The sequence below is a fragment of the Lynx canadensis genome, chromosome A1, assembly GCF_007474595.2.
Source record: "Lynx canadensis isolate LIC74 chromosome A1, mLynCan4.pri.v2, whole genome shotgun sequence".
NCBI classification, from domain to species: domain Eukaryota; kingdom Metazoa; phylum Chordata; class Mammalia; order Carnivora; family Felidae; genus Lynx; species Lynx canadensis.
In genome coordinates, this window is record NC_044303.2 from 168,486,764 (window position 1) to 168,513,498 (window position 26,735).

General features: G+C 37.8%; 1 protein-coding gene across 1 annotated transcript in view; it reads right to left on the bottom strand.

Annotated features, from left to right (window-relative positions):
• FBXL17 (F-box and leucine rich repeat protein 17) overlaps nucleotides 1-26,735 on the bottom strand; it is a 500,142-nt gene that overhangs the window by 22,862 nt on the left and 450,545 nt on the right.

Below are 26,735 nucleotides of genomic sequence, written 5' to 3' on the forward strand. Positions count from 1 at the left end.
CATTATACATACAGTTGAACTTAATTGGTGCCATGCTACAGTGTGGTAAAGGGAATGCATTTGTTATGCTGAATTTCCTCACCATTATCAGAAGTCTTCCTTCTATTAACATATAAAATGAAGCCTGTCATCTGAAAACTATCAGTATCTCTAGTCTTCTTGACTGTTTAGCATTGGACCACTACTAAAGGGCAGATGCTTATCCCATAATCTACGATGAGCACCACTTATCACTGCTCCATTACCCAGCACCCTGTCAGAGCGACCAATCAGTGAAGGTGGCTCTTTGCTACGGACTTCTGACTTGATAGACATGCACATCTCTACATTTGTGGAGCAGAAAAACAGATTTCAATACCTCCAGCCAGAATAAGTTCATGGTGCATTGGTTTGTAAAAGAAAACCCTGAAAACAATGCCACACATTTTAAAAAGGACAGAGAAATTGTTTGCTAATTATTTCCTCATTCTAAGATAGGATGAGTTGATTTCTGTGACATTAAAGGCGGATGATATTTTCCAATTGACTAGATTGATAAGAGCAGAGTGAATTACTCACGTAAATAAATGTTAACTCTTACAGCTCACAGAAAAGGACTTGGCAAAATCTCTTTGCCAATTACCTCAGTAATATTTTTTTTTACTAGAAAATTCATGCCTATGATTCAAGTATCAAAGCACTCCTAAGTAGCCTGATATTTAAGGTTTACAAAAACACCCATCATCTCAGTGTCTTCCAGTGAAAATGCGATGAAGGACACAAATTTTTTTTTTCCTAGAAATTCCTCATGCCACGAATTTGTTCATGCTTTCACCTTTGCCCACCTACTTCGACATTTGTTATTTTTTTTTAATTTACTTAGAAAGAGACAGCACAAGCAGAGGTGAGAGAAAAGAGAGAGTGGGAGAGAGAGAATTCCACCCAGGCTCCACACTGTCAGCTCAGAGCTTGACACAGGGCTTGAACTCACAAACCATGAGATCATGACCTGAGCCGAAATCAAGTCAGATGCTTAACCGACTGAGCCACCCAGGTGCCCCGCTAGTTTGACATTTAGTTTTCAAGGAAGTGGAGCAGGGTAGAGGGGGTTTTGCCAAAGGTTTGCCAAGTGGTCTGAATGATATTTTGTGCGCAGAAGTAATATCCCGGGTTAATCCCATCGGTGTCCCTGCCCTAAGAAAGCCATGATCTCTGGCACCATCATAATTTCACTAGTTATGCTATCCTAAGGATCTCCTATGATGACTGAAGTAGAATATACATAAAAGAAATTTCTTTCAATTTCAAACTGTAATTTCAGAAGATGACAAATCATAAGTTGCAGAAGGCCCCAGGTTGGTAGATATGTACTTTTATTTAGGTTTGAGGCTAGAACATGAAAGCTCTGCCCGGACAGAAAAACATAAAAATAATGATCTGAGAAGTTTTTTAGAAGCTGCTTTATAAGCAAATGAAGAGTCAATAGCTTTTGATTCTAACTGCTAAGAACACTGGTGTTTATTATTTCCCTTTTTTTCCTTTCTTGTCCAAATTAAAATAAGCAGTAAACAAGACAACTGAAGATAAATCAGGGCATTCTATGTTTGTTTTGACATGGCTCTATACCGTAAAGTAAGAACTGAACTTTATTATTCCTTAACTTGTTCATTTATTCAGCAAACACCTCCTGAGTACTTGCTCTAGAGCATTTTGTCTAATGTCTATTGACTATCCATGGGCTAGGCACTGGGCTAGGAATTTTAGGCATATTATTTCATTAAATCCTCTCAGAAACCCTATGAAGTTTTATTATTATTTCCATTTTAAAGATCAGAAAACTGAGTCCCAGAAAGAATGAATGACCTTCCCTGTCACAAGACACTAAGTGAGGGATAATAGGCTGAGAATTAGGCTCTCAGTCCCGGCTGCACATGAGATCTACTAAGTCAGAACCATGGGGCCAGTCACCAGGCAGTTCTAACATGCTGCACCACTGGCGTGTGGAAGTGGAACCGTGGGTGTGACATGAGGGGCCTGTGCTAGGTGCTGGGGACAGAAAGATTCAGAACTCAGAGGCCAGCTGAGTGGGGTGGAAATGAGGAACACCCAAGTAAATAGTGACAATACAATGCTCATCCCCCCTCTCTTCCCATTCCTATCTCATTCTGGCTTCTCAGATCTCAAGTCAAAGGTCAGCTTCTCAAAATGGATCACTACTGGAAATGCTATTATTAATTTGTTTGGTTACTTTGTTGGCTACTTTGTTGTAGCCCATCTCTCCCATAAGTATGACAGCTCCTATTCACTGCTGTATGCCCAGCCCCTAGCCTGTGCCTGGTACGGAGGTAGTTCTTAAAAGTATTAGTGGAACGTACCAATGACTGGAATATGGTTTGGGTCTACTACAGAAGCATGCCAAGGGGGCACCGGAGCCCCTCACTCTTCAAGGGAGAAGAGAAATCATAGGAGCTCTCATGGAAGAGCTGAGCGAGGTCTTGAGGGATGAGTAAGGATTCTCTAGGAGAACAAAGGAGCTTGGGCAAGTATGTTGGGCTAAGGAAACAGCATATGTAAGCATAGAGAGATGTGAAAGGGTAGGGCAGCTGTAGGCCATTCTGTGCAGCTGAAATAAAAACAAGGCCAAGAAGTGGCAGGATTTATTTTAGAAATATTTATTCAATGATTAATGACACTTCAGTAGGTATAAGAGACACAGAGTAGCAAAAACAAGCAGAGTCCTTGATGTCCTTCAACTTACATTCTAGTAGGAGAGACAGGTGTGAAGCAAATAAACACACCACCATATATAAATCTAAATTGTAACAAATGTTCTGAAGGAAATTGACTGATTACTTTAGGAATAACACTTGAGGGGGAGGGGGGGGAAGGGGGTGGGCACTAGGGAGAGTCTTCCTGATGAAGTTACTTTTAATCTGTCCAATAGCCCTGCAAAAACAATACTCATTTTATGGTAGAAAACTGAAGTTAAATACTTCAGCCAGGCCCCACCCCTACTAAGTGGCAAAACCAAGGTGCACACCGAGATAGTTTGGCTCCAAGGCCAGTGTTGGTTCTACCATAGCAGCACACAGGTCGTTGAGGAGCCTGCATGTGTACAGAATGTATTTTTCCCCTTTACCACCATTCAGGACTTAACCATTACAGCTTGCAGGGAGCCAAGTAAAACACGGTGACCATAAAACACGGTCCACCAGAATCTGTAAATTCCAGAATATACAGAACAATTTACATCTTTGTGACTATATCCTACCTTTGAATATTTTTTCATTGTTCTTCACAAGCTAACCATGACACTTGTAGTGTGGTACAGTCTCAAGTTCATTTCCAGGCTCACTACTTAGTAGATGTCTGACTTCAGGATATTTCACTTTTCTGAGTCTCAGCTTCCTCACTTGGACAATGGGGATGTTGACTATATGTCCTGCTTACTTCACGGGGTTGGTCTGAGGTTCAAATGACATAATACATGTAAGGGGCTTGGCACTACATAAATGTCATGATTTATGTGATATTTTCCCAAAGCATTCTACAGTGGTGCAGTTGATATAAAATGAAAAGACTTTAAAGAGTTTTGAAAAATAAAATGCTCTGGGAAAATGAGAACATTATATAAGTATTTAGTCATTATGTCACTGCTAGAGCTCCTGAACTGCCTACTCTCTATTGGTGATCATGAACTTGTAGATTGCACCTGGGATGATAGGGCTGCAAATGTAATGTGTGATTACTACCTTCACTAGGGGCTGTTGACACATTACAATGATATTTATTGAGCCTTGAAAAGAGATAAATTATGCAAGACTAATTCCTAATCTCAATGCAGTTTGAATATACGTTTTTATGTGCTAAGTACAACTAGCAAAAATAGTTAAATTCTAAAAAAAATTACACAAGTTAAAAGCTATAATCCAGTAACATATCATTATCAAGAAAATACATTAACCCCCTAAAAGGCATTTCCATAGACAGAGAAAGTGAAAACCATGAGCACATATATATTAAATTTTGACTAAGAAATTCCATTTCCAGGGGTGCCTGGGTGGCTCAGTGGGTCAAGCATCTGCCTTCAGCTCAGGTCATAATCTCGCGGTTTGTGATTTTGAGCCCTGTGTCAGGCTCTGTGCTGACAGCTCAGAGCCTGGAGCCTGCTTCAGATTCTGTGTCTCCCTCTCTCTCTGCCCTCCCTCTGGTTGTGCTCCATCTCTCACTCTCTCAAAAATAAATAAACATTAAAAAATTAAAAAAAAAGAAATTACATTTCCAGGAATATACCCTGGAAATATACTTTTTGAAAAAGATACTTTTAATAATACTAGGAACTTTTAAATCATTCAGTGAAAAAAGTAAAGGTGCAAGAATTTATATGGTGTGCTATCACCATATAAAAGAGAATACAATTAAAAAAAAAACACAAATCTGCTCCTTTGTGAAAAAGGAATATGGGAGAGAGAAACCAGGAAATACAGAGACTGTTAAGTATACGGGGTTGGTGGGAAAGGGGAGGAAGGAAGGGGCATAGAATGTGGAGGTGGGGATGTGAGGAGGGAGGGACACTTCCTGGAGTATCTCTTTGAATATAGCTTTGACTGTGAATCATAGTAATGTTTTACATACCTCCCAAAATAAAAAAAAAAAATTAAAACTAACAAGGATGTAGGGGAATGGGAAGTAGAATACAAACAGTAACAAATGAAGCTAACTGTATTACAAATGAAGAGCGTGACCCAGACAAATAAAATAACCACACAGAAGAGGATGGGAATTAAGAATTCAGTCACTTTGGAAAACATTATTTTGGCAGGATATTGTAAGGTGAAATCCAAAAAGAACTGTCAGCAAACATTGTATTCCAGTTAGTAATTCTATTTCTCACAGGGCTATGAGGTAGCAATTCAGTAACTACTTTATGTGTAATCTAGGATTGTAAATGATGAGAGCCAGTCTTTTTACTGTCAGAGAAAGAAGTTATAAATAAGAAAAGGGGAGAGGCTTATAATAAACCCTGTGGTATTGATTTGGAATCAGAGGTACTAGAATGAACTGTTGGTTCATAACAGATACACAGATATAGAAATAACTAATAAATATGAGGTATGTGCATGCATGGGTTAGTATACATGCATATATTCCCTATCTTTTCAGCTGAGAGAGACTAGGAGCAATGGCACTCTAGTAGCAGTGATGTACAGGCACCCAGATCTTTTCAGCTGAGAGAGACTAGGAGCAATGGCACTCTAGTAGCAGTGATGTACAGGCACCCAGATCTTGATTTATAAATATCATTCTCTAATAAAAAGAATTAAGTCTTCTTATAGAAATGGTTGATTCCTGCACTGGGGCAGGGAAATACAAGATAAGTCTGAAACATCTTGTGATATCAGAAAAAACAGGTGCTTAAAAGAGTGAGGGCATACAAAAGGACACAGGATCCATTCAGAAGAAGCTGCCAATGGCCACAGCTGGAACAATGTGAATCTCAAAATAAATGAGTGTATTGGACTATACTTGACAAAACCAAATAAGCATCCACAAATCCATATTCATAGAGGTAGAAAGATAGAAGATGGATATACAGTCAAGGAAGGACAACTCTTCCTTACAGAAAAATTCCAATGAATCAATTTGGAAAGAATGGGGGAAATACAAAAACATCATTAGGCAAAGACCGCAGTAATAACTGTTGCAGTCCAAGTTCACAAATGGATGCTAAAATCAGTGGGTGAAAGTTTTGGGAGAAACAGTATAATAGCATAGTGCCAAAGATATTTATCAACTGCAAAGGGAAGTCAGTATAATTACTAACATCACAGTGGAGAGACCCAGCAGCCATCACCTTAACCAAAAGACCAAGGTTAACATCACCAGTAATAACACATACAGACATCACATGTACCACCTGATCACTTCTTCAGTATTCTTGCCAAAATAATCTCAATCCAAACATCACACAAACCTAAGCTGAAAAACATTCTACAGGTCTAGAGGGTAAGGGTAAGGAAATATAAGAAAAGAATGAGGAAGCATCAGAGATAGGAGGAGACTAAGGAGACAGGACAAGCAGATATACTGTGAGATCCTGGATTGGATCCTGGAATAGACAAGAAAATTAGGAGGAAAACTGGTGAAATTCAAATAAGATCTATAACTTAGTTATCTTATTGCTTCAATGTTAATTTCCTGGTTTGATAATTATACTATGGTTATAGGAGTTGATCACACTAGAGGTAGCTAGGTGAAGGGTATTATGTGAACTGTCTACTAGTTTTGCAACTTTTCTGAATTCTAAAAGTATTTTGGGGTGTCTGTCTGGCTCAGTCAGTAGAGCATGCAACTCTTGATCTTGGGGATGTGAGTTCGAGCCCCACACTGGGTTTAGAGATTACTCAAAAATAAAATCTTAAAAACAGTATTTGAAAATAAAGATTTTAAAAGCGTAGATAAGCTAGTAACAGACAACAAGTGAATGAACTAAGGAGAGAACTAAAATTTTCTAAGTGAAAGCAGGTATTACTTTCACAGCGAACAATCTGATATATAAATGTTACAACTAAAAATACATTTTTTTCTTCATAGGAGGAAGATTAGTCACACGAGTGCATTAACAAGTAACCTGCATGTGCCATTTTGTCCTTTCCAGTTCTATTTTCTGCTATGGATCTATGTACCTGCAATACAATCAGAAGAAATGCCCTGGTGCTTGAAAGAACTAGGGTTAAAATTTAACAGTGGGATTAACATCTTTCATGTAATACTTGGAAAAAAGGATTTGCAAAGAAATTTCTTGGCATGGATACAAAGAGATAAATATGAAAAGCACTCTTCTTTGTAGATGCCACAGAAGCCCCCAAAACAAAGAAATGACACTTTCAGAGACATTCGTTGTTGTGTGATTGTCTCTGGGAAGGCTCCCTCCACCCTGCAGGGACTATAGCAGTGGTTCCTAGCCCTGCCAGTTCAGGAGAATCACAGGTGCCTAGAAAAAGTACAGATGCCTGAGTCCCACCCCTGGAGATTCTGACTCAGGAGAAGCCATAAAAACTCCTGTGATCCCGATGTGCAGCCAGGGCTGAGAACCACTTGAAGAGAATAACCTGTAACTCGGGCAAAGTCAGTCAACTAAAAACAAAAGAACTAATTTTCAAGGATATAAGTAGCTTTGTGTTCTGATATTTTAATACAACTTTGTCTCTCAAACAGTAGTGACTTCTTGTACACAATCCAATACTTTTTAACTTCTGTATTTCTAATTTATATCCTTTCCTTCCATTTTGATATATTACTATTAAATTCCTCCTATCATTTTTTTTTAATGTTTATTTTTATTTTTGAGAGACAGAAAGAACACGAGTGGGTAGGGGCAGAGAGAAGGAGACACAGAATCAGAAGCAGGCTCCAGGCTCTGTGCTGTTAGCACGGAGCTCGATGCGGCGCTCAAACCCACAACTGCGAGATCATGATCTGAGGCGAAGTCGGAAGCTCAACCAACTGAGCCATCCAGGTGCCCCATATTCCTCCTATTATTATGTAGTAAACCTGACAGTGACCATATGCTATTTTTCCAGGTTGTCCTTTTTAGTAAATATTTTCCTTTAGTTCATTGCACTTATTTATATTTCTAATACAGCACTTATCAGAGTTTGTTTCATATTAGAATTATTTATCAAACACCTGTCTTCCTACTAGATTGTAAAGTCTTTGAAGCAGCAAATGTAGAGAATGCTTTTCTAGGACCTCTAAGTCTCTGAAAATCAAGTGTCACTCATTTTTTACAGCTTCAGTGAATTTTTTGGAAGTATAACATGCATGCAGAATATTGCACAAATCCTAAGGGTACAATTTGATGAATTTTGACAAAGTTAACCCAGCTATGTAACACTCTCTAGATTGAGAGACAGGGCATGACCATAACCCCTGAAGCTCACTCGTCCCCAACTCCAGTCACTGTTATTCTGCCACTAAGAATAGCTACTAACCTGACTTCTAACCACACAGATTAGTATTCTTGTGTTTGAACTTCAAATATATAGAGTCAAACACCCAGTACTCTTATTTCTGGTTTTTCAGCAGTCTGTTATGTTAATGAGATCCATCCACATTGTTAAGGGTATGAATAGTTTGTTCATTCTCATTTCCAAAGTGGCGATAACATTTACATTCCTACCAGTAATGTGTGAAGATTCCAGTGTCTCTACATCCTTGCCAGTACTTAGTGGTACCTGTCTTTCTGATCATAGCCATTCTGGTGGGTGTGAGGTGCTACCTTATTGGGGGTTATAATTTTCATTTCCCTAAGGACTAATGATGTTGTGCATCTTTCCATGGTTTCATACACTGCTTTAAAATCCCAGCATAACAGGGGCGCCTGGGTGGCTCGGTCGGTGAAGCATCCGACTTCGGCTCAGGTCATGATCTCACGGTCTGTGAGTTCAAGCCCCGCATCGGGCTCTGTGCTGACCACTCAGAGCCTGGAGCCTGTTTCAGATTCTGTGACTCCCTCTCTCTCTGCCCCTCCCCCTGTTCATGCTCTGTCTCTCTCTGTCTCAAAAATAAATAAATGTTTAAAAAAAAATTAAAAAAAAAAATCCCAGCATAATATTATGTGCCTTTATCCTTTCAAGCACTCAGTAAGTATCTATTAAATTAAATTGATGAAGAAGGAGAGGCACGTAAGTTTTCTATTATTAGACTACCTAGCAAAGAATAGCAAAATATCTGTTTCTAGACGACAGATCATTTTCCACATAATTTGAGGGAATGTACCAGTAAAATAAACTAGTCTAGCCTCTGGAGACACGAAAAAAATCTTCAAGTTTCTTAAAATAAGAGAGTAAATTCAAAAAATTTACAGTTATAGAAAACTTTCCAAATGCTCATTTATTTGTGGAATTTCAAAGACTGTGGAGTATGCTTTATTTAGGAACTCTAAATCTCTTACAATCAAGTGAAAAATAAATATAATACAAAAATTGTGGTGGATAACATTGGAGTGAAAATGTTGAATTATGGTAGAATTTTCAAGACACTTTATGTAAGGGCATTCATTTTACAGAACTCTTCTTACTGAGTTCAGAACAGCAACATGCAAGTCTTATCTGACAAAGGGAAGAAGCTGGCTGTGGCCCCTGACCTTTCGGGGAAAAGACTCTCCTGCCCTATACATCCTGAAATGGAAATACAACATTATTTATAGGCTGCACCTGCTTTCCTTCCTAGGAGATTAGCAAGTTCGTGGAAAGTAAGAGTTCACATGAAGAATTTTTTAAAGAATTTTTTAAGTTCATCAGAAGCAAGGATAAGTATTTTTTATTTTTTATGCTTTCCAAATTATTTTTAATAGCAGAAAGACACAAATCACATTGGGTAGGTAGAAACTATTTTTGAGTATGTGACTTCTGAAAACGTAATAAACAAAAGGCATATTTAGAACTAACCTTCATTTAACAGGAATCTGATCCACTGCTCTGGTTTTCAGTGGTGCTGTTTTTGGTGGAAACCAACCCTCTGAGAGGAATGTTAGGTTCCCTTGATAATCCCCTTATTAAATTTTGGAATCCAAGATGAGGAAGAAAAAAAAAAAAAGCCTTACTAATCTTAACATTAGCTGAGAACCTTAAAGTCCCTGGTTCAATGATTCTTTTTTATTCTAGCTAGCCTGCATAAATACATATATTACTTATCAAAGAATTATGCATATTTTTAAAAATTCTGACATTATATTAGATTTCCTCACTTTCTGAGAAGTGAATTCTGGGCTTCAATATGTTGGTTCATGGATATGGAAAAGTATATCAGTGTTTCTGACACAGATTTGCCTTGTCCGCCTTTCTGAGCTGGAGTTTCCAGACTGCCATAAAGATGGAGCATCAGTATCAAGCAGGCATCATATACAAATATTTATCTGACCCCACGTGAAGCAGAGCAGGATGCCACGGCAGCAACTACCGCTTGAGAGATACCAAGGTTGGTGACAACATAAGTGTTACCAGACTGCCCAACAGGCATTGTAAAAATATCTTGACATTGAAGGGAAGGAAACCGAAGGAAGAGGGAAGAACACACGAGGATGTCAGCAGAGTGAATATATCATCTCTTCCTTCTTTAAACAAATACTAATCAAGTGCCTCCTAAGCACCAGGGAATGTTTCAGGAACTGAGCATAAAGAGAGCAAATCCCTGCCCTTGTGAGGCTTGTATTTGGAATACAAATAAATAATTAGAATACCTAGGTTTTCAGGTGGTGATTAGGCTTCTGAGAAAAATTCAGCAGGGCCTAGAGATGGGAGTGCTACAATTTTAATTAGGGCAACCATGGAAGGCCTCACAGAGAAAATGACATCTGAGCAAAGATCTGAAGAGGTGAGGGAACAAGCCATACAGATATCTAAGGGAAAGGCATTATGTTCAGAGAACACCTAATGCCAAGGCCATGAGGCAGGAAGGTTGCTGGTTTGTTTTAGAGTGAGCAAAAGAGCAAGGTGGTGAGTAGTGGAGAGGAGATTGGGGAGAGTTAATGGAAAAGGGGGTGGTCAAAATCATCTCATAGATCATTTTAACGACATTGGCTTTCCCTCTAAATGAAATCAGAAACCACTGGAGAATTTGGGGCAGAGGAGTGATATGATCTAATTTAAACTTTCTCTGGCTTCTGGGTTGAAGACAGGCTGTAAGAGGCAAGAGCAGAAGCAAGGAGACCAGTAAGGAGGCCACTGCAATGATCTAGACAAGAAGTGACAGTGGCTTGGCCAAGGGCTATGTAACAGAAATGGGGAGGAGTTGAACTAGACTACAGTAGAGAGACCCAACAGTATTTGCTGATGGACTGGGTGTGGAGTAAGAGAAGGAGAAGAGTCAGGGTGTTAAGAGAAAAGAAATCTTTTCTTTTCGGCACTTAGATTTGAAAGACATTTCCTGCATGGAATTTTACATAGCTGTTCCTTGGGTCCTTGTGTGTCTAAGTGTTCTTGCACTAGTAGGAATATATCAGTTTCTTCTCTTGGATATAAACTCTGAGAGGGGCAAAGACCACCTTTATTCATCTTTATATCATCATTATCTAGCATAGGGCCTTTACTTGTTAGTATTCAATATATGTTCATTTAAATATGTACATCTTAGATATCACAATTAAAAGCACTTAGGGAAAAACAACTTAGAAAGGGGTCTTGTTTGCATTCTCTAGAGTTCATATTCATTCTTTTATTCTAAAAGTATTTACTGAGTAGCTACAGTATATTAATCACTATGATGTTTGTAGGTACCTTTGAGGAGATTATAGGTAATAAACATTTCCCCCTATATGTCTCTGCATTTAAAAATTTTCAAGAGTGTGGGCTACCTAGGTGTCTCAGTTGGTTAAGCATCTGACTCTTGGTTGCAGTTCAGGTTATGATCTCATAATTCATGAGTTCGAGCCCCACACCGGACTCTGTGCTGACAGCACAGAGCCTGCTTGGGATTCATTCTCTCTCTCTCTCTCTCTCTCTCTCTCTCTCTCTCTCTGTCCCTCCCCTGCTCTCTCTTGGGCATGCTCTCTCTCTCTTAAACAAACAAACACACAAACAAACTTAATTTTTTTTCTAACACTAGGCATGTTTTACTTTACCAAAAAATCGGTTTTTAAAAAGAGGAACTAGATAGATTTCTTAGTTTTACCAGAGTAAAGGGACAAACTTAACATTTTTTTTTTAATGTTTCATTTTACTTTTTTTTTTTTAAATTTTTTTTTTCAACGTTTATTTATTTTTGGGACAGAGAGAGACAGAGCATGAACGGGGGAGGGGCAGAGAGAGAGGGAGACACAGAATTGGAAACAGGCTCCAGGCTCTGAGCCATCAGCCCAGAGCCTGACGCGGGGCTCGAACTCACGGACCGCAAGATCGTGACCTGGCTGAAGTCGGACGCTTAACCGACTGCGCCACCCAGGCGCCCCTCATTTTACTTTTGAGACAGAGAGAGAGTGAGCAGGAGAGGTGAAGAGAGAGATGAAGACACAGAACTTGAAGCAGGCTCCAGGCTCCAAGCTGTCAGCAGGGCTCAAACCCACAAACTGTGAGATCATAACTTGAGCCAAAGTCAGATGCTTAACCAATTGAGCCACCCAGGTGTCCCAGAACTTAACCTTTCTGAAAGTGGGGTTTCTCTCTAACCTTGCTCGTCAAGGCAAACAAACACATTGACTGGTACCAAAATTCAATACCTAAAAATCATGAAATCCTGTGAAAAAAGCATAAAGCTATTTGCAAACTAAAATTAAATACAAAAAGGTAAGTTCACTTACTCCTCCTTAACTATAACCACAGCAGTTATTACTCAGGGGCCGTTGTCCAGACCATAGATTAGCTTAGATACTGGCAAAAACTTGCTTATGGATCTTTCTGCCATAAGAAGGGAAAAGGAAATAAAAACATGAAATTCAAAGCATTTCAATTTGAGTTTTTCAAGTTTATGGGGTGCCTGGGTGGTTCAGTTGGTTAAGTGCCCAACTCAGGATTTTGGCTCAGGGAATGATCTCATGATTCCATAGATAGAGCCCCATATTGGGCTCTGTGCTGACAGTGAGGAGCCTGCTTAGGATTCTCTCTCCCTCCCTCCCTCTCTGCCCATCCCCTGGTCATGCACACGTGAGAGGTCACTCTCTCTTTTAAAATAAATAAACAAACATCAAAAAAAAGTTTAGTGGAGAACCAGATTAAAATTCAGGGAACACTAAACTTTCTATATTCTTTTTGTCTTCCAGGGGGAAGAAGAAATCCCAGTTCTCACACTAGAGCAAATGCTCACACAGGCAGGGAGACACAGACACAGACGTATATACATATATTATTCTTAGGCCCTAATTCACAGGTAGACTTATCTTAAAGCTACTGAAGGGCCTTCTGAAGGTCCAACATTTACATGGACCTTCACAAGGTCCTGGTTCACAGAAATGTACTCATAGGGTAATGTATTTTTGTAAAATTCTGTAAAAGCAAGATGCTTTTGTATTCTTTTCTTTAAGAGAGATCTCAAATTGTTTAAACCTCAGGTCCTGAAAAATCCTGAATTTGTCCCTGATCCAACACAGAATATTCTGATTCAGTGGCTTTGGGGGTGGATATCAGGAAGCTGTATCTTTTTCTTTCCTATTTTTTAATGTCACCAAGTGATTTTGATGCATAGCCAGGTTTGGAAATCACTGACGAAGGACTTACAGACTGATCAGTTTAATGAGTCCCTGACATCTAGGTAGTATTTCTATCTGGAGCTTTGCCACCATTGATTGGGACATAAACCATATAACACTATGTAGTTTGGAAAAAGCTGACAATTGGCAACATTCACTTCCACATTGCAGTGATGAATCACATAACCCTCTGTGCCGAGTAATTAACTATCCATTTGTATGTACTGGCTGTAGCGATATAGTTCTTTTCAAAGAGGAAGGAAGGGAATTTGGACATAACATTAACAGTTGTTAATACCAAGCAAATAGAGTAAATTGGATTTATTAAAAAGAGTATGTGTGTGGATTTTTCCCTAGGAATTGATATAATTTGTCTAGCTTTCTAATTATAGTTGGGACAGAAAATGGCTGAACCCCAAGACCTCTCACGGTATCTAATAAACTTTTACTTACAGGGAGAATATTTCTTGGGTTGGAGAATGACAAATAATTTACTAAGCTTTTCCTGAAAGATAGCTAAAGGTGTTTCACCTATATCTAGCTGATGAATTAGCTTTAGCTAATAATCAGTGTCATGAGACAGGGAAGAAGCAGCCTGTAATTACTTTGAAAGGAATGAAGGAACAGATCTGATAAAGAAACTAAATCAGCTAATTCCTCTAGGGGTATACCGAGTGGGAGAGAAGCTCACCTCCCTGCCAGTTTAAAGTGAGGCAAAGACAGGGGGCATGGGAAGTTTTCACATGCCCGGCTTCCATTCCCACTTCCTGGTAACAAACCCTTAATTTTCCTTTCCAAAGGTGCACCATGGGGACTGTAATCAAAGGTTCCCTCCCATTCTCCAACATGCAGGTGGGCATGTGTCCCAAATCCGACTATAAGCATACTCACTTCCTAGTATGTGATTTCTGCCCAGAATGACTTAAGAAGTAAAACAGCTGGAGACACCCATCCTGGGGGAGGTTACCGAAAGAGACTCTCATTAGTCCCAGCTATCTAGAGATCCCATGTTCTTATCTTTCCCACAGCCTGATTCTGGGAGTTACCCCATCTTCTTCCAATAATTTCTTTGCTTTTGTTCTGGGTTTTGTTTTCACTTAAAGTAGTCTCTGTTGGTTTCTATAACTTGCAACCAAAGAATCTTAACTCATACAGAAAACTATGTGCATGACAACTCAGTTTTTTTTCTACAATAACAAAAAACCCAGACAGATTCTCAACAATGCCCTGCTGAAAGAGTCACACCAGCAGAAAATAGAAACATGGCTCCGTAAATAAACATTGGTTTTGTTGGTAGATGTTACTAACATATCTGTACTCACTCTTGGGAGAATTAAAATAACTCTATTTAGTTCCACGATATCTTTTTAAATTTTTTTTTTAATTTTTTTTTCAACGTTTATTTATTTTTGGGACAGAGAGAGAGACAGAGCATGAACGGGCGAGGGGCAGAGAGAGAGGGAGACACAGAATCGGAAACAGGCTCCAGGCTCTGAGCCATCAGCCCAGAGCCTGACGCGGGGCTCGAACTCACGGACCGCAAGATCGTGACCTGGCTGAAGTCGGACGCTTAACCGACTGCGCCACCCAGGCGCCCCTAAATTTTTCAAATAATAACTCTATTGTTTGCACAAAAATGGTTCAAGTTATTGTAAAAGTTAAATCAATGAAGGAAAGTACAATAACACTCTAAAATTATCCCAAATCCCATTATCCAGAAATACCATCACTAATACTTGGTAACCATTCTTCCAGCACCTTCTTCCACATATAGACAGAGCACAAGAAAGAGAAAAATAATTTCAGAAATCTTGGAAATAATTATGCATGCTTTAAAAAAGTATTTAATTTGTTTTTACTTGAATTTAACCAAAGTAAAGAAATTGAATTGAAAAAGAATCATAGAACTTTGGTAAAATATTTCTTTACCAAGATAATTCTTAAAAGAGTCTACATAAATTCAGAACAAAATGTATGAAAATATGAAGAATTTGGAGTCATTTATAAGATTCTATACTTTACCTCAGACAAAAATCTATCAACTCCCTTCTAGAAAAAAAAAAAAAGAAAACTGGTAGGCATTTCTACCTCTTTCTTCTTCCTTTCATATTCATCACCTCTATTATTATTTTTAACATTGTCAGGTTTCAGTGTTCCCACCTGCTTTAGTAACCACAAGTCTCTTGGTTGTTTTGCTCTGGTTCTGTATTAGGTGGATTAAATACCATGAGTTCCTTCATGATTTTTCTTTTTTCATTCCTGAGGTCTTTTTTTGATTAATCTTTTGGGTGACTAGATACTATCTATAAGTAGTTTGTTTGTGTTTTTTTTTTAGAAAGATTCATCATATATTCCCTAAGTTCTGAATGCTTGAAAGACTGTTTGGCTTATGTTTAAGGAACAACATGGCTAAGTATTAAATTTGGGGGCATACTTATTTTTTACCTTCAGAGCTTTATATACAGGTGTTTCAGTGTTGTTGTGGAGAAACTAAGTCCAATCTGATTTCTTCCCCTTTATACGTGTCTTTTTTAATGTCTGAAAGCTATATGATTCCTCCTTTATTTCTTAGGATCAATGTATTTATCAGGGAGTGTCTTTATTATTCTGCAGTGATTTATTTTCCTAGAACATGGGGGACACTCTTGATTGTTGTAGATTTAGAACTCTTTAGATGCAGGATCCACGTGTTTCACTCTTGTTCTGTTGGCTTCACTTGTTCCTCCCCCCCTCCCTTGTAAATGATGCACTCAAATAAAATGCTAGGTACAGACGCTGTAAATGGTCTTATGTTTGTTCCTTTCAAATTCTTCTTTGATTACCTGTGGCTGGCTATCTGTGTGCAATATGGGGAGGTGAGTAATAAGTTGGAACTAACTAAGAATCTTTGGGTCCAGTATCCTCACCACATGTCTGTTATTTCCTTTATCCTGACATACCTGTTCTTCTCTCGGATTTCTATGTTTAAGATGTTACGTGTTACTAATAACAAAACCATTTGAACCATTTTTGTGTTTAATTTTAGCACCTTCTTCTTCTCTCCCTCTTTCACCCATTTTGCTTCTGGAAGTCTCTTCTGTTCCAAAGCAAGGTGGCAGAAGATGGTGATGGCTCATCAACATGGTTTCTCCTTTGGTGACCTCTTACTCAACACTTTTGGGATGTAAAATTGGGACTCTACATGGGCATAGAGATTCATGGCTTGAATCAATGAATTATCGCTATCCCTTTCTAAATGGGATATACCTATTACATGTTAATCACAGGTATCCCCCCAAATTTTTTTAAGAATTGTGAGGTTTGAATCAATAATGTTGACAAAAGAGAATTCTTAAACTGTAGACTAATTTGGCTAATATTTATTTTATGATTACTACACACAAAATAACAAGCGAGATAAAAAGATGAGTAAAACAGAGTCCTTGTCCGTGCTTTCAGTGCGATAGGGAGAATAAATTACATACATTTTTAATGTTATTTATTTATTTATTTTGAGAGAGTGAGAGAGAAAGCATGATCAGGGGAGGGACAGAGAGAGAGAAGGAGAGAGAGAATCCCAAATAGGCTCCACACTCATCATGGAGCCCAATGCAGGGCTCTGTCTCAGGATTGTGAGATCAGGACCTGAGCCAAAATCAAGAGTCAGACACTTAACCAACAGCCATCCAGGTGCTCCTCATCTTTTGTATTTTTTAAATGTTCCTACAAATAGTTCAAATCCCCATCCATATTTTTCCAAAAGCTCAAAAAAATAAATCAACTGAATAGTTCCATTACCCAACTACACCATCCTGTCTCCATGCCCTCTCTTCTGACGTCCTTCAAACTCCTGCTTGTAAGATTTCCTCTTTCAGCTCTCCTATGGGTCCAATGTCTTCTCCTTACCATGCTTATTCATTTTTGTGATGAAACACATTTTTTAAAGGGTTAGTGGGAGACAAAATTTGAGTCCTTAAATGCCTAAAATCACCTTTATTTTACTCTCACAATTAATTGTTGGGCATTGTATAGAAGTCTAGATTGAAAACCATTTCTCCTTAGTTGTGAAGGCACTGCCTCATTGTTTTCTAGCTTCCCATATTGCTTTTTTCTCCAGCTTTATTGAGATATAACTGACATAGAACATTGTGTAAGCTTAATGCATACAATGTGTTGATTTGATATACTTAAAATAGTGCAAAATGGTTACCATCCATATAGCTTTTAAGAGATTTGGTGTCACTCTTACTTTTTATCGGAAACATCGATCCTACCTTCTTAGGAAACTTTTAGAATCCCCTTTTCATCCTTGGCAATCTAAATTTTCAAGATGATTTGCCTTCATGTAAATCTATTTTTATACATGGTGCTGGATATTTGGTGGGCCCATTCAATCTGGAAACTCAGGTCCTTTCTTTCATAGCAGCCTCTTCTTTGTCAAGGAAGGAAGTGCTCTTCTTATTTCTGAGAATAGTACTTACAGTTTTTGAAGTCTTCTTCTGCTATCTGCATTGCCTCTGTTTTCTCTTAGCCTAATTTCTCTGTTTGTTTTAATATCTCTCTTCTATGTTGGATGCTTTTCTCAACAGTCTGGCCATCTAAGGATCTTTGACCATATCACTTGGGGTTTCTAGAGTACCTAATGCCTCTGAAGGCTAAGCCTTGCCAGGGTTCTGCAGGCCAACAAGCTCACCTGTTGTGGAGTCCCTCTCTAAAAACATTTGGGTTGTGAATTCCCCTGCTTTTGTTAAGATGGTTAGCACTCCTTCTTATTTCTGATTTCTAATAATGTGTTGACATCTCTCATCCTTTCTTATCTCCTTTCCTATTTTCTTTGTCTAAAAAATTCCCTTTAACATCGTTTTAGCAAGATTTTACAACAAAAAGATTAATGCACGTGGTCTGTTGGCTATTTTAATTGGTGAGAAAAATCATGGGAAAGGTATGGTCTTTCCTAATTGTTCCCCGTTTTAGGCATTCATTAAAAGTTGCTTCCTCTGAGCTTGAATGAAATATATCATTAAAGGAAAGGTCAGTTTCTTTACATGTGTATGTGTTATATACCCAGTCTATTAAAGGCACAGTAAAAGCAGGACAACTCAGCATCAAGGGTGAGCAGTATATCCTGGAAAATGTAAGTAAACCTTCTAATTAAACAATAATATCTTTTCAGTTATTCCTGGCCCCTGACCTATTATTTTCTCCGTATTTAATATTACTCTGCTTTAAATTTACATTAATCCATATGGTTAATAGCTTGTTTAAAAAACATCTATTGGGATGCACTTTAACTATTTTATCAAGTGGAATACTGTATTTACCACTGAGTTAAACAACATCTGAAATTAAATCCCAGATGCTGGAAAATTCTCCATATATTCTCAAGGAATAGTTTCTGTAATTTGGCTGTTCCCTTCCTAATATATTTGAAACACTTTTTCTGGTTTCACCAACACCTTAATAGATGAAATGTTTTTATTTTAAGATATTTGAAAACAAGTAAGTAAACACCTGGTATTTTATGCAAAAGAATATTTTCAGTAAAGAAACCATTTTTGCTAACATAAGTGTATTAGCATGACTTGCTCAGTGCATCTTTTTAGAGATAGAATTCCACTTGGTTAATTGTAGCAAATCTTAATGAAATAGTATTGTGCTTCCATTCACTTCATTGCATCATCTATCCACAATATATGCCAATATATGCAATAGTCATTAAATTCAGCCAACTTTTTTTCAGGTCCAAAGAGAAAGATGTCTTCAAAAAAGTAGCCTGTGAGTGACATTTCCCTCAAATCGGTAATATCATAAATATTTATATATACAGTTATAAACAAACTATTATTAGTTTAAGAAATGCAATTTATCCTCAGCGATAACAGCTTTAAAAGTTAAAAAGCAGAATTTACACATTTTAGTTCTCTAGAATTTTATGCTTTCAACAAAAAAAAATGTTCTAACTAAAGAATATCAGGTAAGATAATTCTCTATTTACTAATCATTGCATTTCTTTTTTTTTTTAGATATGTATACAGAATGTAGTAACCACTATGCGACTAAAAATTATTTGTGTGCACTAAATAAATTACTTTTAAGAACTGTTCAGATGCCAGGAAATGAAAGATTTTAAATAAAATTACATCCCCCAAAGCTTCTATTTAAGTTAAACGCTTCGCATTTATTGAAGCTTCTTACAAAATCTACTGAATTTCAGGTAATGATTTCTTTTTAAGATGAACCCTATAAAAGCAGAAAGTAGCACTCATAGAGGGGAACCAACAAAGTGGAATGTAGTTAGTTTCTAGAACATTTTTATTAGATGCTAAATAGAGAAAGCCTCTCCCAAGACAGCATTACATCTCAGGGGATTAGAAGATTTGTAAAGCTACTATCCTCTCCTAATGAAGGGCTTATCTACTACAAAATATTTTCAGTCATAACATTCAGAGTATATTATCATATCCATGAACATAAGCTGTATTTCAGACTGTAATCAGGCATGGTACTGTATGTTTTAATAAGATTCATATAATATCTGTAACTGTTCTTTAGCATATTATGAATTTTATTAACCCAGATAAAGTACTCTCTCATTAATATGGAATTGTGGGAAAGAGAGTTCCATATAAAATAAAGAGGTAGCAGACATTTACTACTTTACAACAAATTAATTGATGTGAAGTTGCCATATTTATGGGTCAAAAATTATTAAATATGGCAATTCTATATGGTTCAACATTTATATACCAAATGATTCTTATTTTAACTATTTTGGAGAACAATAGTTCTGGAAAATTTTTACAGATTTCTTTATCTTTTAAAATAGCATTTATTGTATCTAGTCAAACTTTTCCTTGGTTATCATGACTTTACTCTACTATAATAGGCCAGGCACAGAATTATAGAAGGGCTCTTTAGTAAGCCCACATGCCTAAAGGGTGATGTAGGTAAACTAAATGAACAAAGTTGCTTTATTACATTATTTGACACACTCTGTTTGCATATTACACACAGAAATATTCTTTTCCTCCTTAAAAAAAATGTAGTTGTTCCCTTTCTTTCTACACCACTCAGCCCACAAAGCCTGTTTCCCCCCATTCCTCCCTTTGATGGAGACTCAGATGTCACAAATATTTTGCTCAGTTTCTTTTAAACCAGACTGTTAAAAATACATATATGCAAAGATAAGTGGCAGCCAGCACGAAGCCTCAGTGCTGGGGAGACAGTGGGGCTGAGTGGCGATTGTGAAGATCAAAATGGCCTCCCTAAATGGTGGAGGGTTGGCAAACTGGATAGATACCCCATACACTGCAGTCAATCAGAACTGCCAAGAGCTAATGCCTTTTAGGAATGTAAATCAGTGCTGCTGGATCTTCAATCTTTAAGAGAGGCTTGAAATCAATTTTTAAGAATGTGAATCTGTTACTTAAGTGTTAGCAACTGAAAAAAAAAAAAAAACAAAAAACACTGTGCAGATCAACCTAATGGGAGCTAAACAGAACATATCTGTGAGATGAATATGGCCTATTAAGCACAACTGTGGAATCTCTGCTCTAGTTGGTCTCATACTATGCTGTGTGGTTTTAGGTCTTTCTACGTATTTCTCTCTTCCCGGTTGTCATAGCTATTTTTCAGTGCCTCCTTAGATTGTTGGACAGCTTGAGAAATCAGATAATCCCACGTATCACAACAGTATATAAAGTTGGAATGAATGGGCTCTACAGGAGTAAAGGAAAAGAGGTTTCTTTGAAAATAACTTAATTTTAATTTAATTTATTGATTTCAACGTGACATCACAGTATGGGTTTTAAAGAAATATTTACTATTGATGCAGTACTAATGCAATTAGGAATGTAAGAGAGACTGGCAAGCAGAATAGTGCCATGCACTCTAACCCTATCACAGCATCCCCCATTTAGGGTAGGAGTTGCAGTCAAAATCGTTAACACTGTGAGATTTCTTTTTTTTTTTTTTTCAACGTTTATTTATTTTTGGGACAGAGAGAGACAGAGCATGAACAGGGGAGGGGCAGAGAGAGAGGGAGACACAGAAGTGGAAACAGGGTCCAGGCTCTGAGCCATCAGCCCAGATCCTGACACGGGGCTCGAACTCACGGACCGCGAGATCATGACCTGGCTGAAGTCGGACGCTTAACCGACTGCGCCACCCAGGCACCCCACACTGTGAGATTTCAAACAGCTAGGTTAGGATTATCTTTCAGCACCCAAGCAAAAAGCATGGTAACTCACAGTCTATTTTCTTCCTTCCATAAAGTAGAAAGCTATCTGAAGATGATGCACTCTTAAAAATCATCTAAAAATATCTTCTCATACTTTCTTCTCATCTGCCTTTATTTATTTTTTAAAAGTTCTTATTATGGAAATTTAAAAACAAAAGTAAGAGATTTTATGCATGTACTTTGTGGTATCTATTTTAATTGCACAAAGTGGTTTTTTTTTATGATAACTTGCAGGCTTCTGGTTTGTGTTCTAGTTGAAGTTGGTTGGTAATTGATCTCCAGACAATTGAAATTTTACTGTAGTTTAATAAAAATCATCATTCATGGCATTGCCTGAACAAAAAGTGAAGAGAACAGAAATCTGTGTTTTATCTCAGTAATTTATGAGGCTGAAGAACTTTCCTTCAACCTATTTCATCAACCTTTATATATAAAAATGAAAACCATTAAGTAGTTTTGATTTTGTCTTTGTAACTCCATTTATAATCGAAGTTTAAAGAAAAAGATTTAGGCAACAAACTTCTGGAAAATATTTCCCATTTCACAGAACTTTTAGTGAGACATTCCCCCTAACACTTCAGATTTTCAACTTAAGCAATTTTAGTTTTCCTTGATATTTCAAAGAATTTAAATTTAGAAAGAAACTATCATTGCATATAGTTAATTGAGGTACATTTATAGTGGCAGCAGTAGCCAGTCACATAATAATTATTGAAAAAATTATTTACTGAGCACCTTCAAGGTAGATTAAACACAGTATTTCAGCCTCACTATACGGTTGCACAGTATTAGTTTGAACCCCATGAAATTGCTATTTTGGTAGACCAAATACCAGCAATTGCAAATGATTCAACCTAATAAGTAATATTAGCATGAGTCTTATATCACAGCAAAGAAAACTAAGCAGATGCTGGTAGAATGAGCTATCCAAAGCCACGCAGCTCGTTAACAACAAAGTTAGGATTCACAACCAGGTCCAGCTGGTCCCAAAGTCTGTATTCTTATGTGGTGGGGGAACCTGATGACAGGTGTAGGCAAAACTAAGGGGAAAAGGGAGAAGACAGTACCTTAACTGTAAGAGTTTTTACCATTTGCTTAAGCGGAAAATAATAATATCAATATTAACCAGGAAAAATAGAAACCATCATACCACAAAGTGCAAAATGGTTGGACATTTGCTTTCGCACCATGACTTGAGCTTTACTGTTGCAACTTCAGAAGCAATTTTGCACTGTTCCTATTCATTCCCCCAGAACAGATTTCCTGAGACCATCAGGATACCATGTCAAGAGTTGGTAGGAGGGAAGCCTTGGTCATATGATCCAAAGACTACAAGGGCAAATTTCTCCAATGCATTTATAAGCACACATTTGTAAGAGTAACATTGTGACTTTTATAATCAGTTTATTCACTATAAAAGAATGAACTTCCAAAGCATTAATGACTCTAAGCCTCCATACCTCTCCAGAGCTCCAGTGCATTTTTGCATCTGGGGGTTCCCCTAAATTTTCCAGAGGTACTCAAATGCAACATGTCTAAAAATAAACTCAGCATTCTTGACTCCAAACCTCTCATTCTTCCTATTCCTTATCAGGTGATGGCACCAATAAGTTGCCCAGATCAGAGCCGGGAGGGTCATCCTTTGCTTTTCCTCTTCCTTGGCCTTCATATTCAATCAGTAACCTAGGACTGATTCTGTCTCTTGAACAGCTCTTCAGTCTTTCCCAATCTCTCCATCTCAAAAGCCTCTATTCTAATTTGGATCCTCATCATCTCTTGCTAACCAGTGACCCAGTCTAACTGGTTTCCCTGCCTCCAGTCTCACCCCCACTTCAATCTAGGCTTCACATAAAGAAAGCTTTCCGATATGTTCACTCTCTAGTTTCTAGTCATATCAAGCTGTTTAAAAAGATGAAAAACCACCTTCTTAACTTGCACATGCTAATTTGGGGCTTGAACCCAAAGGCAGGGGCATAATAACTACTAGATAAGTCTATTTCGTGGCAGGTAAGTAACACCCACTGACAATAAAGCTGGGCCTATTTACTTAGGTTCTTGTTTAAAAAAATTTTTTTTTGTTTATTTTATTTTTGAGAGAAAGAGACAGAGCGTGAGCAGGAAAGGAACAGAGAGAGAGGGAGACACAGAATCTGAAGCAGGCTCCAGGCTCTGAGCTGTCAGCACACAGCCCAACACAGGGTTCAAACACACGAACCGTGAGATCATGCATGACCTGAACTGAAGACAGACGCTTAACAAACTGAGTCACCCAGGCATCTCTTTACTTAGGTTCTTAAGGGAGTGTTTACTTATGCCAATAATCAAATATCATAGCAAAAACCAAGTGTATTTTCCCTAAATAAAGTCCTAAAGGATTAAAGGTACAAAACAATAACAACAGCTACAATTTCAATGCTTATGTCACTTCTATGAATTTAACATAAGCTGAATTGTTATTAGACTTCCAGCAGACTGCTAAAGAACCTTGAATTCTGCTGAAGTACTTCCAGATACTACACCAATTCCAGGGGTGGAGCAGAAGGAGGAAGAGGATGAAAAACAGCAGCAGAGAGAGAAGAGAAAAGGGAAACTCTAAGTAAGTCAGATCCCTGGTACCTGCTTCCAATCCAAACAGGGCAGCTCAACATTTTTTTTTTTTTTAAGCTAAATATACTGTGGCTCTTCATCAGATTTAATGATAAAAGGGCAACAATGCTTAAGATAGTTGTTTAAAAGTTACTGCTCTATAGTCTAAAAATTTACAGTAGATGAAAAATACTTCAATTTAATGTGTAGTAACTAATTGTTTATGTAAAAAACAGCTTTTCACTAAATAATCATTAACACAAAACCTATCCTTCTTCCATATAAAACGATCTTTAGTGTGTCTTTTTTTAAAAATTTTTAAAAATGTTTTTATTTATTTTTGAGACAGAGAGAGACAGAGCATGAGCAGGGGAGGGGCAGAGAGAGAGGGAGACACAGAATATGAAGCAGATTCCAGGCTCTGAGCTGTCAGCACAGAACCCGATGCAGGGCTCGAACTCACAGACTGTGAGATCATGACCTGAGCGGAAGTGAGATGCTTAACCCACTGAGCCACCCAGGCGCCCCCGTTTCTGTGTCTTCTTAAAGATTTTCTGCTTACAAGATACTTAATATATTTCTAAAAAGAGTTTATCCCAGGGGCGCCTGGGTGGCTCAGTTGAGCAGCTGACTTCCGCTCAGGTCATGGTCTCGAGGTCCATGTGTTCCGGCCCCGCGTTGGGCTCTGTGCTGACAGCTCCGAGCCTGGAGCCTGCTTTGGATTTTGTGTCTCCCTCTCTCTCTGCACCTCCCCCACTTGTGCTCTGTCTTGCTCTGTCTCTCAAAAAATAAATAAATGTTAAGTAAAATAAAATAAAATCAAAAGAGTTTATCCCAAACTGAAGACTTTATCCAACATTATTCTGATAAATTCCTTTTGCTTTGATTTCTCACAGGCTCTACTTTTGATTATCAAACAAGAGTACTCTTAAAACAAGGTGCGTGGAGGGGCCCCTGTGTGCCTCAGTCAGTTAAGCCTCTTGAATCGATTTCAGCTCAGGTCATGATCTCATAGTTTGTGGGTTCGAGTCCCACTTTGAGCTCAGTGCTGACAGTGCAAGCTTGCTTAGATTCTCAGCCTCCTGCTTTCTCTGTCCCACCCCCACCACTTAACACCAGCATGCACACACTCTCTCAAAAATAAATAAACATTAAAAAAAAACCAAACGACCCCCCTAAAAAACCCCAAGGTGTGTGGAACACTTCCTCAGACTTCTATGTTAATATTTGTTTACTATTTGTGAAATGGTGTATACCTATTAGTATAAACTATGAAAATGAGACCTTTAAATAGATCAAATACAGACAACTGCAGACATTTGTAGTTAAATGTGGCCAGTGACAGGTAAACCTGAACATACCATCACAATATATGTGTGTGCCTATGTATATACATGTATGTATATGTATGTATATATTTATGTGTGTGTATATATATACATACATATATATGTATATATGTATACACACACACACACACACACATTTCTTCTTTTTGGATATATAGACGAGGCTATAACTCACCTATACTAAAATGTCATTTTTAAGCTTTTATCCATTTGGAATTATTTTTATAATGGAATTTCGTATCATATTTTGGGGTGAAGACTTACCTTTTAATAAACTGTATATGTTTCATATTTACTCTGGGCCTCATCTACCTCAGGCAGCTGTGGCCTCCTGTGGTAATTTGTGGGTCTACCTTCGTGCCTCTGGGCAACATTTCTTGAGAATGAAGTATGGGACTGCAGTCAAACTCAGCAAGAATATAAGGGCATGGCCACGCTGGGAACCAATCTAATATGATGCCCAAATGAACTGAAAAGGAAGAGAGGCAGACTACATGCCTAAAGCAAACTTTTTTTTTTCCAGGAAGTTTAGCAAATCTGGTTAAATTCCCTAGATCCAAATGTACATTTTGACCTTTTCTTGGAAACTAGATGACAAGCCAGTCAAAGAGTGAGAATCATTTTTACTAATTCATATTTTTTGAAACCACACTCTTTAAACGTCACAACTATTCAAGATGTGTTCTAGTTAGCATTGCTAAATGTAAATAAGATATACCTGGAAATTATTACTTTAAGCTTCATATACTACAGCAAAATTGGTAAAAACCATTTTAAATAAAGGGAAAATAAAAGAGAAAACAATATAGTGTCCACCAAAGAGACTATGAATAATATAATAATCATGAAAGGAGGAATGGTTTACGACCATGTGCTATCTGGTAAGTGCTTTTATATACATTTCCTCAATTAGTCTTCATCCCATTCTCATGACATAGATGCTAATGGTATTATATAAATGAGGAGGCTATACTCCAAATGAGGCTGAACAACTACAACTTAAGTTCCATAGTTAATAAGAGGTAGGGCCGGGACTGGAGCTCTAGCACATGGTCCATTGACTGTCCATCTCACCTCAGAACACTAAATAATTAGAAACAACTTGGAAAGGAAAGAAGGCAAAAGAATTTGGGTGGCGAGAACATGCCTATGAACAGGTCTATTAAATACGAATTGTTATAAATAGTAAACTAAAGTAACCAAAGAGATTAAAAAACAACTAAGGAATGGGCTATCCTCTCATTTAAACAGTCTGAACAAGACAAAGAAATTACACGGTCATAAATGCTATGCAATATTTGGTAACCTATAATACTACTGTCACATTAAACTTAATTTTCTTTCAGTTAGGTGTACATCTCAAGCAGTCTCCATTCTGCATGGATACAAGGCAGATATTTCCCAGTCAGACTGAGAAATA